The sequence below is a fragment of the Pogona vitticeps genome, chromosome ZW-PAR (genome assembly GCF_051106095.1).
Source record: "Pogona vitticeps strain Pit_001003342236 chromosome ZW-PAR, PviZW2.1, whole genome shotgun sequence".
NCBI classification, from domain to species: Eukaryota; Metazoa; Chordata; class Lepidosauria; order Squamata; family Agamidae; genus Pogona; species Pogona vitticeps.
This window is the reverse complement of record NC_135800.1, coordinates 6,145,693-6,156,590: the sequence shown is the minus strand read 5'-3', so window position 1 is coordinate 6,156,590 and position 10,898 is coordinate 6,145,693. Positions and strand designations below refer to the sequence as shown.

The following is a 10,898-nucleotide window of genomic DNA, read 5'->3' as shown; positions in this document are numbered from 1 at the left end:
CCACCTTCACAGCTGTTCACAACCCTGGCAATAACAGGCATGGAGGGCAGGCCCTCTTTCCTTCCTGTGTAACCCTCTGACCTCCACTACATGCAGCTGTTAAACACCAAGGCATAACACCCACCCACCCAAAAGTCCAGGAGGGATTTGCAGAAAAGGTAAGTGAGTTTGCGGTTTTTCATGTTTTATAGGCAGGTTGGGAGGAAGGCTTTTCAAGCAAGTATATAACGCACGGGTGACTCAGTGGTGGCGTCGGCAGTGCTCCCGAAGTGAATTTGCTCTTAGTAACAACTTGTTTCTATTTTGGGAGATAGCAAATCTTGGATATCTCTTCTCTTCCAGACTGCTGGCAGGGAAAGAACACTTACCCTAACAAATAATTACATATGTTGTGGGCTATAAAGAACAACAGCCTTGATTTTTAATGCAATCATCCTATCAAGATGCTTGCAGAAGAGCAGTTGCATTAGCCTGTCATAGCAAAAACAACCCAGAGTCTTGTGGCAGCTTGAAGGCTACCACCTTTTGTTTGGCACCAGATGTTTACAGGCAGCAGCCTCACTTCATCAGATGCACAGAATATAGCCTCATGTATATACAGTCCTAGAGGGCACAGTAGTTTATGCATTTATGCCACAACAGAAGAGCTTTTCTACTGAGATTGTGCAAACACTCGTTCCAAATAGACATTTAGGATGTGACAAGAGTATTGATTGTTTTTGGTAATGAGAGAATAAGTTCCTCCTGTTGTTTGTCCCGGCACTTAGGGGATAAACTGCCTGTTTGTAAAGGCTTATTTATTTATTTATTTATTTATTTATTCATTCATTCATTCATTCATTCATTCATTCATTCATTCATTCATTCATTCATTCATGTATTTATTTATTTATTTGTGTGTGCGTGTATGTGTACGTACGCACGCACGCACGCACGCACGCATGCACGCACGTACGTACGTACGTATGTATGTATGCATGCATGCATGCATGTATGCATGTATGTATGCATGCATGCATGTATGCATGTATGTATGCATGTATGCATGTATGTATGTGTTTGTGTTTATTTATTTATTTAAAACATGTTTACCCTGTCTTTCTCCTTGAAAAAGGACCCAAGGCAGCTTACAACACTGAAGACAATATTTATAGTTGAAAACAATTAGTGTACAATTGTGATTAACCTCTTTAAAAGACAATATTTAAAGCTAAGAACAATGAGTATAAAGAGGTGTCTTATGTCATTATAAGGCAATATTAAGGCTAAGAACAACGAAGCCTCGCCTCATGATCCTAACACCCCAGCCGGCTCATAATGGGAGACAGAGTCTTTTGAGATAGCTCAGAGCCAGGCCATTTAGGGCTTTGTAGGTTAAAACCAGCACTTTGAATTGTGTCTGGAAACTGATCTATTAAGACATGGGAGGCAAGAGCCAGCATTTCATGGTTTTGCCTAATCACGCCTGACTACCTTATAAGGAACAGCTAATACTAGCCTCAAGCTAATAGCAATGGACTGTTTGCTGCCAGAGACTGTGCTTTCCAAGGAAAAGGACCCTGGCTCAAGATCTAGGCAGCCCTGTGAGCAGAAGAGGGGGAAAGGGCTGCTGCTGAGCATCCAGAGAACTGAAAAATGAGTGGTTCTAGCACCCTGAATGTGCCCGGTCATTCTCTTCTGATTTCACAAGCTAAGATGGGTTGTGCCTGATTAGTACTTGGAGGCGAGACCACCAGGGAACAACGGGAGCTGTACTGGGGAGGAGGGCAGAACGTACTGGTAAAGCACCTGCTTTGTGTGCTCAGATTTCCAGGTCCAGTCCTTGGCACCTGCATTTATGAATGAAGTTGTATACATTAAATAAATGAACAATAAATTGGGAATAAAAGCCCACCTCAAATCCAGTTTGACAAAATGGGACTAGATGGTTCGGTGATGTGATTCAGAGCATAAGGCAGCTTCCTATTGAGCAAGGGGTAGCTTAACAATAAATGAGAAGGGGAGGGATACACTCTCTATACGGAGGACCTTATCCCACCCTGTCTTCTATGAATTTGTGGTGATTCTGAGATTTTGCCTGAAGATCCTCCTGAAACAAAACGAAATGTTTCACAGGCTGTGCCTTGTGGCACCAAGTTCTACACCGTAGTTTTGCACTACTCCACCACTTTCTTGCCCCAGTCAATTTGTCAGGTAAAACTCTGCAGTCTGTCCTCTTCCAAGAGACCAGAAAGAGGAATCTCTCCCTTGGTCTTTCCATGATATTAACTTGGAAAGGACAGGGACTGGTTCAAAGGATGTCCCCCAAATGCCCAGCCATGGCAAACGAGGATGATTTTGGATTATTGATTATCAGGAAAGGACTGTGCTATGTACAAAGAGAGATGTTTCAACGGAGGATCGAGAGAGAGAGAGAGAGAGAGAGAGAGAGAGAGAGAGAGAGAGAGGCCTTTTGTACAACTCAGAAGGAGGAAAAGTAAGAAACAAAAGAGTCAGAAAAGCTAAGAAGCCCCTGAGGGCCTGGCTGAACTTGCGCAGAACACTCCACCCAGGTTTGGGAGATCCTACAGCTGAGCCTTCCAAACGAGTTGACACCAGCCTGCCTCCAAGGCCTAAAGAGGTTTCCCAAGACCTGGGGCTTCAATAGCCGGAACGAACGTCTCTAACGAATGTTGGTTGTTGTGCCCTTCCCCACCCCTCCCAAGATCCAAAGATGTTCCAAGAAATCAGGCATGCCCTGGGGAATCTCAAGTCTCTTTTCCTCTCTCCTTTATTTTTTATTTTAAAGACTGTCCCCGTTAAGCGCTAGTTAGGAAAGTACTGGCCCTCGTTACGCACACAGGGCTGGGGCACTGGACGTTTCCTCTGGACCCTGGGCTGTATTGTTGTTTTTGGAGGCGCTGCCTTAAAACAACAGCTCATTTTGCTGTGGACTGGAGTAGGAAAAGGGTAGGTGGGGATGTGTAGCAACAGCAGCAGCAGCAAACACAGCTTTTGTTTCCGCGCTTCCTGGCGCAGAGAAGTGGTTCTACAGAGATCTGAGTGGAGCCAAGATGAGGTTGCAAGCCTAATGATAATAACATAATACAATGCGTTGGCTCAGAAATGCATTTAGCGAAGGAAGTTAATTGTTGAGTAAGACTAATATAGAAGGAAGAAAATCTACCACTGATGCTTGTAGAGCAAAAGATCAAGGCTGAGAGCCCCGATTTCTGGGTATAAGTATCATGTCTTCAGTAGGCTTGCAAGGGGGTCTTTGTAAAAAGCTCTCCTCTCAGTCTCTGGTCTTCCCCCCTCTGCAAATACGTGAGTGGCGATGCAGACCTGCTTGCCTCACAAGGTTGCTGTAAAAGATGACAGAGGTCAGGTCTGCAGTGTCCTTAGAGCTCTCCGTACAAACAATAAAGGCTTTTTGTCCTTATTAGAGAAAAGACTATTAATGTGTTTTATGAACCCTTTGGGACAAACAAAAGGTGTTTCTGAAGGAGGGCTCTGTCTGCGTGCACATATTGTAGTCAAGTATGAGAAGCTCAACCAAAGAGGGGTCAGCCCTTATATGTGTCAGGAACGCATACCCTTAGAATTATTGTATCATAGAACTATAGGGTTGGAAGGGGCAATTAGGGTCATCATCCAGTCTAACCCGCTTTCAGGACCACCAATCTCCTGCTCAAGCGTCCCTGACCGATGACCTCCAGCCCTGCCCGAGGCTGAGAAACACAAGAAGAATGAAAAAATGGCCCCATGTTCCTAAACTTTGCCTATTTCAAAAACCAGGGGTTGGAATTAAAGCAGCGGTAGCCGATGCCCAATAATGAGGAGTGCAGTTAGAAGAGGGAGAACCAGCTACACCTTATTTTTTAAAAAACCAATCCTTCTTATTAACTCCTCCAAAGTACAGTAAATACATCATATAAGTACACAAGCACCCTCCCATTTTCAGGTTTGTTTTTTTGAAGATTAGATTGGTCCAAGCAGGAGGACCACTCCCAGTTAAGAGAGAAAGGAGACCTGCTTTACTAGGCATGGAGCAGCGGAAAGGGAAATCTTCAAGAAGGAATAGCAACAGGAGAAAGAACAAGCTCAGCATTGATAGCAGAGGGGAAAGGCCCTGTGTCCATGGACAGGCTGGAGAGGCCGAGCAACCCTCAACAAAGCCCCTTATGAAGACAAGGAGCAGGATGTGTAAGGATCAAGTGATGGCCTTCAAAATCACTTTTGAAAAAGGAAAGGATAGCTCCCCCGTTCTAGCAAGGTTTTCTAATGTTTTCCGAAGAAATCCAAAGCCCTTTAAAGAGAAAAATGTAATGTCGGGGCATGAGTGGAAATAAACTCTTATGATCAGTCGAGGATGATATTTATTATATGTGAGGATGGCCCCCTCAGGGGAGCTGCTTGTTGTGGCAGCAACATTTTAAGGACATGTTCAAGGGAGAGAGGATGGGATTGAGATCGGAGCTTCAGAAGTCACCGTTTAAAAGCAATTAATTCCCACATAGGTATCTGTAAACAATCAAACAAAAAACAAACAAAAAAAACCACACCACACCCCATTCCATTCCTCCGTGCAGTATTGTTGCTTTCTATTATAGCGGGGATTAATAAAACACAAAATATGACCCATTTCCTCTAAAAATGTCTCCCAAGCTCTAGTCCAACACTCTCTCCTACACCACAGTGGGTTAAAGGGCAAAAAGGAGACCCTAGCCTTCTGTTTCAGACCAAGTATGTACTGTATGTCAGCTCATTTTTGGATATGGGGCCATCAAACACGTCAACTTAGGAAGAAAAGGATGGCAAACCCTTCCAACTGTAATGAGGAAGACAACCAACCAAGACCCATCATTTCCCAGCAAGTCACAAAGAGCAAACAATAGCTCTTCAACCATTGTTCCTTCTAAGCAACAGCTATGCTCTGGCCACTGAGTAGACTATGCCCATCCCAAGGGGCAGTAGGAAGCATGAGATACATACATAAATACGTAGTTTATTCATTTCTTTAGCTAAAATATTTTACCCCACCTTTCTCCTTAAGAATGACCCAAGGTGGCTTACAAGATTAAAAATTAAAAAAACAGTATATAAATACTAAAAAGGACCAAACAGATATCACACTAAAGAACAATTAAAAACAAAACAAAACACAAAATACACATTAAAAGTAGTAAGGCTACTTTAAAAGCCCCACTCAAGCAGCCAGTTACAGAGGGAAAGCCTGCTTGAAGAGAAAAGTCTTCGCCTGCTTGCAGAACGACAGCAAAGATGGGGGCAGCCTGGCCTCCAGTGGGAGGGAGTTCCAGAGTCTGGGAACAGCCACAGAGAAGGCTTTCGTGTCCCTACCACCTGTGGTGGGACTGACAGAAACGTGACCCTTATTAAACAGGCTCATAGAAGGAGATGCAGTCTTTTAGATAGCTTGGACCCAAGCCATTTAGGGTTTTATAGGTTAAAACCAGCCCTTTGAATTGTGTTCGGAAATAAATTGGCAGCCATTGGAACAGGGTGGGGTGGACGTTATGTGATCCTTGTGGACAGCCTCAGTTAATTGCCTAGCAGCTGTGTTTTAGACCCAGTGAAGTTTCCAAATACTTATAAACAAACAAATAAATTCTCCAGGGCTGGATCCATACTCTGCCTTGCCTCCATGACGGCAGAAGTGAGACGAATGCTTGGAAACAAACAAATGCTTGTAATTAGTTTTTTCCCCCCCGCAAGAAAGGTGCAACTCTGGTACATTCAGGCTGTAACTTCATGAAGGAGAAACCTCCTTTCTGTCCTGGTCTATATGTACCTTCCCAGTTACTGTTCTGACTCATGTGGCATGACTTCAAAATGTCGGAGGAGAAATATCGCACATTGAACATCGGGTGCCCTATGTGCTTTCTTGCAGGGGTTGAACCATGACAGGCAGATGGGATTTTGCACCATAGCCCAGTGACTTATAGCATTCTGGTTTTTGAAGACACTAAAAAGTTTAGGTCCTTTTAAGAAACAGGAATGTAAGGAGAGGCTTTTATAATATGTTTATTACTCGCCTTATCTGCCAGTGATAAAAGTGGATTACATATCTACCAGAAATACAGTACACCTTTATGATTATCACATAAAAACAGTTCAGTAAAGCAAAGTCCAACTACTCCCATGCAATGCTACTCAGAAAGAAATTCCAACAGCTTCCTTGCCCTTAATCCTAAAGGCTCCAAAGAAGAGTCCTAACCAGGATTTATTTAATAATTCAAATTTATTTCCACACCTGTCTTGCTGATTCTTTGACACTCGAAGGAATGGAAAAGATTCAGCAAGGATCTGAAAACAATTCAGGGGTTCACGCATACTTATTTAGTCTTGATGAGCAAGTGAATTTACAAGGTGCTGCGTTCAGCACTTTTCTGAAAAGACAAGTGTTTTTGTCACTTTCAAATTCTGTATTTGAAGGATGGTGTTGTTGTTCTTCCAACAAAGAAGCAGGAAGCTTAACTTCTGGGGTTCTGGTGAGCAGAAGCAGAAGCAGGTTCAAATTACAAAGAAAGGGATTTTCCTTGGCAAAAAAAAAACACTTCCTGGTGGGCTACCGCCTGGTCTTCCATGGAAGAAACCAGGGCAGAAGATGGCAGACTTTCTTCTTCAGAGGCTTTTAAATGCAAGCTAGGTGGCCGTTCATCAGGGTGGGTGGGTGTGTTTTAACTGTATATAGTGTTGCCTGAATCAGCAGGAAGCTGAACTAGAAACTAGTTATTGTTTTGATTTGGATTATTTTTTTTGTCTGCCTCCCAACTCTCACATTCTATGCCAACTTTCCAGATGACGACCTGAAATTGATTTTTCTTTTTCGCAGGGTGGGGTGTGGGGGTGAGGGAAGCGTTCTTACCAACTGGACAGCAACTTCTGATCAAATGGAGAGTAACTTAACTCCGAAACTCATCAGCTAATTTGCATTCACATTTTTTGAAACTCAGGCCTAAAGCAGGATCAGAGGTCACTTCGGCCCGCCAGAGGCAGCTCAACAGCGGCTCCTGGCTCATTCTCCCATGCCTTGGTAGTGGCTGGTGGGAGTTGCAGTCAACATCTGGAATTCTACATAGGGAAAGAATTTAAGCAGGGGGGCAGAATTTCCCATTTAAAAAAAAAACAGGCCTCTGTAATCATAGTCCAGCACTCTGTCCTCTTGTTCCCCAGGTATCCTTGGACTACAACTCCCAGCTGATGGTGAAGGCTTCTGGGAGATGTAGCCCAATAACACCTGGGGACGTAAGGTTGGGAACCACTGCTCTATACCACACCGATTCTTGATTACTTTATCAATCATAATAATCATGCACTATCAAGTCAATTCTGACTTTTGGCAATCCTCAGAGTTTTCCAGATAGTAAATCGTCAGAAATGGTTTACTATTCCCTTCTTCTGGGGTTGCCCGGGAGCGGGCAGCTTGCCCCAAAGCACAGGTCTCTTTACCTGAGAGCAGGGAATTCAACTCCCAACCTCTGGCTCCAAAACCAGATACCTAAACCATTGAGCTAATAGCCAAACTAAAAGTGTGGATGCTTTTAAGGACACTGAACCCTCCATCTGCCAGGTCTTACATCTTGAGGGACAAAGAGAGCAAGCATCTTCTCAAATACCTACACACTTGTTTTGTCCCTCCAGTAGGTCTAAGAAAAATATCACCACTGCCCTCCCTCCAATGGATTTTGACACGTGTTTATGGCCAACACAGGCACCTTGGCTATTTTATAGGTATTCTATTATGATTTCTATTATTTTAAAAACATATGGAGAGAAAAAAGAGAGAAAATGTAGTTGGGAGACACAAGAGGGCTTCAAATACAAGAAGGCATCATCTGGAAGATTTTATTACATGGCGCAAGGAAGAAATGAGTGAGGACAGCCGCCTTCTCACCTCAAAGCACTCAAGCTTGAAGAAAAAACTGAACAATCTGGAAGGGAAACAAAAATTCATTCCATTTCTCTTTTCGAACATCCAGCAACAGATACTCCCTCCCTCCCTCCCATATACACACACACACACAAAGCATCATCCCCCCCCCCCCCCCGGTCAAAACAGTATTTTCCTTCAGGAAGGAAAAGGCTCCACCTTCAAAACTATGTTTTTCCCCTCATCTCCGCTGCACCAATTGAAAAGCGATGGGCTCGTTCTTTGAGAGCAAAAACAAGGAAACGTGGCAAGCGGCAGCAGAAGCAGCAAGACGCGCAGCTACCACCGCCTAAGACAGAAGAGAAAAAAAATAAGGATCGCTCCTGGTTTTCTTCCTTCCACCGGTTTTCTGTCTCCCCCATCCACCCAGGTTGCCGATTTTTTTTAAAAAAAGCTCTGCCCTTCTTGTGGTTCTGTGGGCAGGGAGTCGCTCAGGATGCAGGATCCAGAAGAATCCCGCTTGGGAACAACAGGACGGGGCTTCGTTTTGACAGAAAGCGCTGGAATGGTCTCCTTTTATGCGAGTCCTGCCTAGTTCAGCAGAACATCAGCTGTGCAGGTTAACACATTTTTTTCCCTCCCCAGCTCCAGTTTTCCAACCCAGGTCTGGCAATACGGGTAAGTGCGTGCTTCGGCTTGTAAAAATTCTCCAGCTCACCCTTTCGAGGGAAGAAATGTCATATATATATATGATATACAAACTCGCACACATTAAATAAATATATTAAGTTGCTATGATCATGGTTGCTGCCGCTTTTAGTCGTTATAATTTCTCCTCCGTCGTTCTGCTAGTATTCAAAGCAGCTTGCAAACGTCATAAAAGAGAATTAAAAGTAGCAAGCGATGAAACCGTTACAGTCAGGTGGAAAATAGATTAAGTCATGCACATATAATGTGTCATTCTACTGAGTCATCCTATCAATATTCAAATATTTCCACTTTTAGTTAAAGTATGATTGTGTGCGCGTGCAAAATATACATCCAGTGTGTGAAGTTTTACTCTCGTGTTGCCCTTAAAAGCGTTTCAAAACTTGTCCAAAGACAGGTGTGTGTGTGTGTGTGTGTGTTTGCCCTTTAGCCATACAATATGATGCTTTTAAGAGATGTTTATCATGATGTATGTATTTCTTTATTTTAGTTCTAAGTTCCTTTCTGGTCAATTTTCTTTGATTCAAAAGAGCACTGGCTTCTTTATTTCTTTTTTTCAAGAAAGACTGTTGCATTGGTTATGTGAAATACAGTGGTGCCTCCCAAGACAAATGCCTTGCAGGACAAAAAAAACCTCGCAAGACAAATGGTTTCGCCAATGAGGTTGATGACTCGCAAGACAAATGTTCCTATGGCCGTGGTTCGCAAGAAGAATGTTTTCCGTTTTTTGTTCCTGCCTCATGTTTGCTGATTTTTAAATGTTTTTTCTATGATGTTTAAATAGTTAAAGTTTTTTGACTGAAATTTTTAAAATTATCTGCACAATACGTATGGCTTTAAAGAGCGCTTAATGAACCCTTTGTAAACCAAACTTGACTTTGTTCTGACTTTTTTCTTTGCCCATAGGAACGCATTAATTAGATTTCAATGCAATTCTATGGGAAAACGCATTTCGCAAGACAAATTTTTCGCAAGGCAGCATTAACCGCGGAACAAATTAAATTTGTCTTGCGAGGCATCACTGTAGTTTGTAGTGGCTGCTGATAAGTTTCTGCCAAAATAGCAGTTTCTCAGGGAAAAAATGAATTTGAGGAAGTAGATTGATTTCCTTAAGAATATTAAAACACATAGGACGGAGTGATAGGGACTGCTATAGATACATTTTCCATCTCTGGAGACTATTGTCTCCAGAAAACAGAAAATAAATGTATTTTATTTCATGTGAATATTTTTCTATGACGCTTTTTCCTTTCCAAGGAGCTCAGGCCCAATTATCTTTCAGACTCTCAACAACCCTGTAAAAAAGGCTAAATTGAAAGCTAGCAACCTCCACAGACTATCCTTAAGAGATGTGTAACTAATAAGACAGGAATTAAAAGTCATGTTTTCCAGTACTGTACTAGCTATTGGCTTTATCGCTAATACCTCGGTGGGTTGGGGGGAGCTATAGCAAAATGCTTCTTGCTTACGGACTTGGGTTGCAAGATTGTGGACCAAACTACAGTACTGCCTTGCAAGTTCCTTCCCTCGTCATTTGGGAAGCCTTAACTATATATATATTAATATATATTCTAATATATATTAATATATATTAGTATATATTAATATATTTAAAAAAATCAGGCTCCCCAAATGATAGGAGAAGGAACTTGCAAGGCAAGTTTCTTTAAATATATATCTTTAAATATAGCTCTCTCTCCCACCTGTTGCAAAAGTTATGAAAGGACAAAAGCAGAAAAGGCTGTGTTATGAGTTCTCTTTGTGTCAGGAATCTATCAGAAATGTAAGGCTGGAGAAGTGGGGCATGTGCACCCTTAGTACTTCTCCCCTTGCCAGGATAAGACAGGCCAAGCGGGCGAATGAGGAGAAGTGTGATCATGGTGCTTTTGTTCCACTCCTTGAGGTCTGCATGCCAAAAAAATAAGAGTGACCGTTCTCCCTTCTCTGTCCTTCCCCAGGGCTCTGCCTTTGTGACCTCTTTTTTGTGAGTGCTCATAAACTCGTCTGTTTTATGGGCAGCCAGCTTGTCTCCTCTCTCAGTTCACTACGAATCAAAAGTAAAACCTTAATAGCCTTGTCATGCACGCCGATTTGTTTCTTGGCTCCGTTCAACATAGGGGACTGGAATCTTTAATGGCCTAAAAGCTTGGAACCACAACATCTTCAGAATTTATTGTTTGTTACATTTTTAGCCCACTGTTCGTTGGGCGAGCTTTTGGTTGACATGCATGGTCCTCATCATCCCAACCTTTTCCTCACAGCTATCCTGCGAGGTTAGGCCTGAATGAGAAATTGCAACTGATCCAAGTTCCCTCTT

The 10,898-nt window shown here is 42.7% G+C and overlaps 1 protein-coding gene across 3 annotated transcripts in view; it reads left to right on the top strand.

The window, feature by feature from the left end:
• The first annotated feature begins 7,877 nt into the window (after nucleotides 1-7,877).
• The window catches only part of GLT6D1 (glycosyltransferase 6 domain containing 1), a 32,922-nt gene continuing 29,901 nt past the window's right edge, over nucleotides 7,878-10,898 (top strand). For 2 of the 3 annotated variants that reach the window (XM_072984623.2, XM_072984622.2), the window contains exon 1: nucleotides 8,131-8,551. The gene's annotated coding sequence lies outside the window, so the exon portion shown is untranslated. Of the gene's footprint in view, nucleotides 8,552-10,898 lie in introns of all 3 variants that reach the window. The other variant, XM_072984621.2, reaches the window with a different exon arrangement.